Here is a 7,772-nt window from a genome sequence, read left to right as displayed (position 1 = left end):
TATGCTCAAGTCTCCTAAGCATCCAGCCCTGCAAACGACTGTGACTGCAAGCTGCAGTAGAGCCGCCGAAAGCGCTAATGTTCAAGCCACAGATAACAGCTTCACTGAAGTTGAATGTGACGACTGGGCCAACGTCAGTGTTACAGCTCCTTCAACTTCAAAAAATTTCACCCTAAGGTGGACTATATGCAGAAAAACAATGCTTAACAAATCAGAAGAGCCCTTAGCAAAAATCCACAAGTTGAAAACTGAAGCAATAATGAAGTGCATAGAACAAGCAACACAAGAACATTACTGGAACAACAGCTTCACATTTTCGACTGCAGCAGGAAAAATTAAAACTAAAAATTGACAGAGGTTTTCTGTAGAATTACCCATATATTTTATCACAAAGAAGGGGAAGTTTTTCATTTGAAACAATTACAATGTTTAGGCCTATAGTCAAATCAGATAATTTCAAAATATCAGGCATACAAGTTACGAAAAGGTGGACATTTCTTGATTTTTTTTAAAATTCGCCCGGATCACGGACAAAGGCCTAAAAAGGAGGACATGTCCGGACAAAAGAGGACGTCTGGTCACCCTAACCATCTCGCTATCACCAGTTCTATCGACGCTGAATAACCTAGCAGTTGATACAGCGTCGTTAAATGACTAACTAAAAATATATTTTCAGAATACTTCTCTCACACACTGCTCGTCCCCAATTCGTCCCACCCAAGTCCAGCGCTCCGTGCACCGGGTGGGTCGGCCCCGTATTACTTTTAGTTTTAGCTTATTGGGAAGTATTGAATGTTAACCCCCATCAAGTATTGTTGTGTCGTACAATTTGGGTTGGACCGTGATACGTCAGTTACCTGGATGACGTGTTAATTTGAAGCTGGAGACTAGTGCCTCGTGAGGTCATCCCCGGTACAGTCCACTCTAAACAGTAATTAACAATTGCAGTACAACGCTGCCATGTCAATAACACAGTTATGCTCAGCATGCATTAATAGTGTCTATTCAAGACTCATTTTTATGCAATTTAAAGTAAACAGCTTGTATAAATTTTAGTGACAGGGACGTTATTTTGTCTGGAGTTGGAATAAAATACTTTTGACACCTGGATATTTAATCTTTGCAGTTGTTAGTGAAGATAATTTTTCCACTTCACTTATACTGTCAATTAAAAAGTTTACATTTCGTGTAAGACAAAAATGTGAACAGAATATCGCTATACCGCTAAACGACATTTTTTTTTTTTTGTTTATGAGATGGAAATATAAAAATTGGAGACTTATCCTTCGAAGAGGTGGAAAAATTCAAATATCTTGGAGCAACAGTAACAAATATAAATGACACTCGGGAGGAAATTAAACGCAGAATAAATATGGGAAATGCGTGTTATTATTCGGTTGAGAAGCTCTTATCATCCAGTCTGCTGTCCAAAAACCTGAAAGTTAGAATTTATAAAACAGTTATATTACCGGTTCTTCTGTATGGTTGTGAAACTTGGACTCTCACTCTGAGAGAGGAACATAGGTTAAGGGTGTTTGAGAATAAGGTGCTTAGGAAAATATTTGGGGCTAAGCGGGATGAAATTACAGGAGAATGGAGAAAGTTACACAACGCAGAACTGCACGCATTGTATTCTTCACCTGACATAATTAGGAATATTAAATCCAGACGTTTGAGATGGGCAGGGCATGTAGCACGTATGGGCGAATCCAGAAATGCATATAGAGTGTTAGTTGGGAGACCGGAGGGAAAAAGACCTTTAGGGAGGCCGAGACGTAGATGGGAGGATAATATTAAAATGGATTTGAGGGAGGTGGGATATGATGATAGAGACTGGCTTAATCTTGCACAGGATAGGGACCGATGGCGGGCTTATGTGAGGGCGGCAATGAACCTTCGGGATCCTTAAAAGCCATTTGTAAGTAAGTAAGTATGAGAGCTCCAACATTAAAATGTATGATTTCACATTTTAATCATTCACTACGCACTCGTATACATTACTGCATGACCTTGGTCGCTATAGAGCCTGGCATTGCGAATGTGCCAGTGGATTGCAACTATATCACATGACGGTATAGCGACGATGAGAAATTGACTAAACATTTAATGTGTAGGTATGTGACTGAATTAAACATTATATTGGTGAACTGCAAATAGCACACAGCATAAATACAGTAGAGAGAACATGATTAATAAAATTAGAAAAACGTGGTAGGAAAACATGAAGTGACCAATTTAATTAATTATTTAACTAGTTAGCTAGCTAGTGAGTACAAATTAAAATTATAAAACAAAAATGTTTTTAGCCACTACCATAAGAGCCAAGCTCGTGTACGGTGTGTCTTAGCCAATAATATAACATAAAATTTACAAAGACAATTCACTAAATACAGTATGTAAGTTAATTCAAACCAATAAATAACATACAAGAACAAAAAAAAAAAAAGAAAGAGATAAAGAGAGAAAAAAACACACTTAATATAAATTGACAATCAGACAGAAGCCAGTGATATTTAATAAAAACATAAATATAGTCGACAGAAATAAAATGTAAAAAAAATAGACATTTGTTATTATTAGGCCTATATATCATGAATAATTTTATAAATTTCTTTCTTAAAAGGTTCAATTTTAAAATATTTCAAATTTGGAAAATGGTTTGTGATTTTATTATAAAGTCTTGGGCCGAAACTAACATCATGTTTAAGAGCAGCACTTGTATGTCATTCAGGCTCAATTAATGCGAAAGTAGACTTTTGTGTTCGACTTCGATATTCATGTCTTTTGGTTTATGTTTTATTTGATTTCTGTGGTAGTAAGTTAGTAAGCTAGTAGTAAATTTCTTCAATTAGAATAGCTTTATCTGTAAAATAATGATGATAATGATAACATGACTAATTTCTGTTCCGAGAAGTTCTTGAATTGAACATTTCTGTGATTAACATTTTTTATTTATTTATTTATTTATTTTTTTTACTTTTTAATTTTTTGGAAATGTGTGGTTTTTTGTGTGTACTCGTATGTATTCGATGTCATTACTTACGAAGGATAGTTCTAAAAATTATTCTGAGTCGGCTTAAAGGAAACTGTTACTGGCTTTTAAGGAACCCGGAGGTTCATTGCCGCCCTCACATAAGCCCGCCATTGGTCCCTATCTTGAGCAAGATTAATCCAGTCTCTACCATCATATCCTACCTCCCTCAAATCCATTTTAATATTATCTTCCCATCTACGTCTCGGCCTCCCCAAAGGTCTTTTGCCCTCCGGCCTCCCAACTAACACTCTATATAAAGGAAACTGTTATAATAGCAAAATGCAAACTGTACGAAAATGTAATGTGACCAATTTTCATTGAAGTTGAAAAAGCTTCATAAGTAAGACGATTATGATGATGTTGATTATGATAGTCACTTATGAGTCTAGAAAATTTCTGTACTGAACACTTTCTGAATTGAACATTTCTGTGTTTAACAACTGCTGCTGTACAATTTTTTGTGGAAATATGTGATTTTGTGTGTTTGTGTGTGTATTGATAGGCTATACTCGACGATATTTCTTGCGATAGATATCTCTAAAGAGTCTTTAGAGCTGATTCTGAGCAATCATAAAGCTTCATATAATCTACTGGTATTCTTGGAATAGAACTTATAAATTCCCATGCACTTTAAAGCCGAATTCGAGCAAACCTAAACTTCATATAAACTGTTGCTATTTTTGGAATAGAATTTATAAATTCCCATACACTTTAGAGCCTAATTTATGCAAACATAAACTTTATATATAACTATTGCTATTCTTGAAATAGAATTAGTAAATTCCTATACAATTTAGAGCCGGCTTTGAGTAAATCTAAAAGTTCATATAAAATATTGCTATTCTTGAAATAGAATTTATAAATTCCTATGCATTTTAGAGCCGCTTTGAGTAAACTTAAGCGTCATATAAACTATTGCTATTCATGAAATAGAATTTATAAATTCCTATGCATTTTAGAGCCGCTTTGAGTAAACCTAAAGCTTCATATAAAATATTGCTATTCTTGAAATAGAATTTATAAATTCCTATGCATTTTAGAGCCGCTTTGAGTAAACCTAAAGCTTCATATAAAATATTGCTATTCTTGAAATAGAATTTATAAATTCCCATGCGTTTTAGAGCCGCTTTGAGTAAACCTAAAGCGTCATATAAACTATTGCTATTCTTGAAATAGAATTTCTAAATTCCTATGCATTTTAGAGCCGCTTTGAGTAAACCTAAAGCTTCATATAAAATATTGCTATTCTTGAAATAGAATTTATAAATTCCCATGCATTTTAGAGCCGCTTTGAGTAAACCTAGAGCTTCATATAAAATATTGCTATTCTTGAAATAGAATTTATAAATTCCTATGCATTTTAGAGCCGCTTTGAGTAAACCTAAAGCGTCATATAAACTATTGCTATTCATGAAATAGAATTTATAAATTCCTATGCATTTTAGAGCCGCTTTGAGAAAACCTAAAGCTTCATATAAAATATTGCTATTCTTGAAATAGAATTTATAAATTCCCATGCATTTTAGAGCCGCTTTGAGTAAACCTAAAGCGTCATATAAACTATTGCTATTCTTGAAATAGAATTTATAAATTCCTATTAATTTTAGAGCCGCTTTGAGTAAACCTAAAGCGTCATATAAACTATTGCTATTCTTGAAATAGAATTTATAAATTCCTATGCATTTTAGAGCCGCTTTGAGTAAACCTAAAGCGTCATATAAACTATTGCTATTCTTGAAATAGAATTTATAAATTCCCATGCATTTTAGAGCCGCTTTGAGTAAACCTAAAGCGTCATATAAACTATTGCTATTCTTGAAATAGAATTTCTAAATTCCTATGCATTTTAGAGCCGCTTTGAGTAAACCTAAAGCTTCATATAAAATATTGCTATTCTTGAAATAGAATTTATAAATTCCCATGCATTTTAGAGCCGCTTTGAGTAAACCTAAAGCTTCATATAAAATATTGCTATTCTTGAAATAGAATTTATAAATTCCCATGCATTTTAGAGCCGCTTTGAGTAAACCTAAAGCTTCATATAAAATATTGCTATTCTTGAAATAGAATTTCTAAATTCCTATGCATTTTAGAGCCGCTTTGAGTAAACCTAAAGCTTCATATAAAATATTGCTATTCTTGAAATACTTACAACTTACTTACAAATGGCTTTTAAGGAACCCGAAGGTTCATTGCCGCCCTCACATAAGCCCGCCATCGGTCCCTATCCTGTGCAAGATTAAGCCAGTCTCTATCATCATACCCAACCTCCCTCAAATCCATTTTAATATTATCCTCCCATCTACGTCTCGGCCTCCCTAAAGGTCTTTTTCCCTCCGGTCTCCCAACTAACACTCTATATGCATTTCTGGATTCGCCCATACGTGCTACATGCCCTGCCCATCTCAAACGTCTGGATTTCAAGTTCCTAATTATGTCAGGTGAAGAATACAATGCGTGCAGTTCTGTGTTGTGTAACTTTCTCAATTCTCCTGTAACTTCATCCCGCTTAGCCCCAAATATTTTCCTAAGCACCTTATTCTCAAACACCCTTAACCTATGTTCCTCTCTCAGAGTGAGAGTCCAAGTTTCACAGCCATATAGAAGAACCGGTAATATAACTGTTTTATAAATTCTAACTTTCAGATTTTTGGACAGCAGACTGGATGATAAGAGCTTCTCAACCGAATAATAACACGCATTTCCCATATTTATTCTGCGTTTAATTTCCTCCCGAGTGTCATTTATATTTGTTACTGTTGCTCCAAGATATTTGAATTTTTCCACCTCTTCGAAGGATAAATCTCCAATATTTATATTTCCATTTCGTACAATATTCCCGTCACGAGACATAATCATATACTTTGTCTTTTCGGGATTTACTTCCAAACCGATCGCTTTACTTGCTTCAAGTAAAATTTCCGTGTTTTCCCTAACCGTTTGTGTATTTTCTCCTAACATATTCACGTCATCTGCATAGACAAGAAGCTGATGTAGCCCGTTCAATTCCAAACCCTGCCTGTTATCCTGAACTTTCCTAATGGCATATTCTAAAGCGAAGTTAAAAAGTAAAGGTGATAGTGCATCTCCCTGCTTTAGCCCGCAGTGAATTGGAAAAGCATCAGATAGAAACTGACCTATACGGACTCTGCTGTATGTTTCACTGAGACACATTTTAATTAATCGAACTAGTTTCTTGGGAATACCAAATTCAATAAGAATATCATATAATACTTCCCTCTTAACCGAGTCATAAGCCTTTTTGAAATCTATGAATAACTGATGTACTGTACCCTTATACTCCCATTTTTTCTCCATTATCTGCCGAGTACAAAAAATCTGATCAATAGTCGATCTATTACGCCGAAAACCGCACTGATGATCCCCAATAATTTCATCTACGTACGGAGTTAATATCCTCAAAAGAATATTGGACAAAATTTTGTACGACGTCAACAAAAGTGATATTCCTCGAAAGTTACCACAGTTGGTTTTGTCCCCCTTTTTAAAAATAGGTACAATTATGGACTCCTTCCATTGTTCTGGTACAATTTCCTTTTCCCAAATAGCAAGTACAAGTTTATAAATTTCGCTATATAATGCACTTCCACCCTCTTGTATTAATTCTGCTGGAATTTGATCGATACCTGGAGACTTGTACTTTTTCAGATTTTCTATCGCAATTTCGACTTCTGAAAGCGTGGGTTCGGGTATAAATGGCTCAGCAGTTTGTATTTCAATTTCGTCCCGATCATTTCTATTTGGCCTATGTACATTTAGTAGTTGCGCAAAATAGTTTTTCCATCTGTTTAGGATTGATGGAGAGTCTGCAAGCAAGTCACCATTCTCATCCTTGATCACGTTTACCCTTGGCTGATATCCGTTCTTAAATTCCTTTATACCCTTATATAAATCTCGAATGTTTTTATTCTTACTATTTGTTTCTACCTCATTCAGTTTTTCCTTCAAGTAACCTCTCTTTTTATTCCTAAGTGTACGACTTGCTTCCCGTCTTTCATTGAAATAATTATCTCTCTTCTCCTCAACTGGATCCTGTAAGAATTTCAATTTTGCCTGTTTCCTTCTTTCTACTACCATGCAACAATCTTCATCAAACCACGGTTTCTTTTTCTTAGTTTCATAATAACCTATGCTCTGCTCAGCTGCAATTTTGATACTATCTCTGATATTTTCCCACACGCTATTAACATCTAATTCTTTCTCAACTTCGTCGGAACTTTCTAAAGTGGCAAACCTATTCGAAATTTCGACCTGATAATTTTGCTTAGCTTCCTCGTCCTTTAATTTCAAAATATTGAATTTAGTAATATTAACTTGTTGCTCTACTCGCTTGGCTACTGATAATCTTTCTCTTAATTCTCCAATCACCAAATAATGGTCAGAATTACAGTCTGCACCCCTGAAAGTTCGAATATCTACTATACTAGTATGTCTCCGTTTATCTATCAAGATGTGATCTATTTGGTTGTGTGTCAATCCATCTGGAGAAGTCCAAGTATATTTATGTATATCCTTATGGGGGAATGTTGTACTTTTGACAATTAAATTTTTCGATGTGGCAAAGTTGACTAATCTAACTCCATTGTCACTACTAATTGCGTGTAGGCTCTCTTTTCCAATAGTTGGTCTAAAAATATCCTCCCGTCCTACTTTAGCGTTGAAATCCCCCAATAAAATTTTCATATGATATCTAGGGAACTGATCAAAAGTATGTTCC

The sequence above is a fragment of the Periplaneta americana genome, chromosome 12 (genome assembly GCF_040183065.1).
Source record: "Periplaneta americana isolate PAMFEO1 chromosome 12, P.americana_PAMFEO1_priV1, whole genome shotgun sequence".
NCBI classification, from domain to species: domain Eukaryota; kingdom Metazoa; phylum Arthropoda; class Insecta; order Blattodea; family Blattidae; genus Periplaneta; species Periplaneta americana.
The sequence above is the reverse complement of the archived record's forward strand: the minus strand, read 5'-3'. Positions refer to the sequence as shown.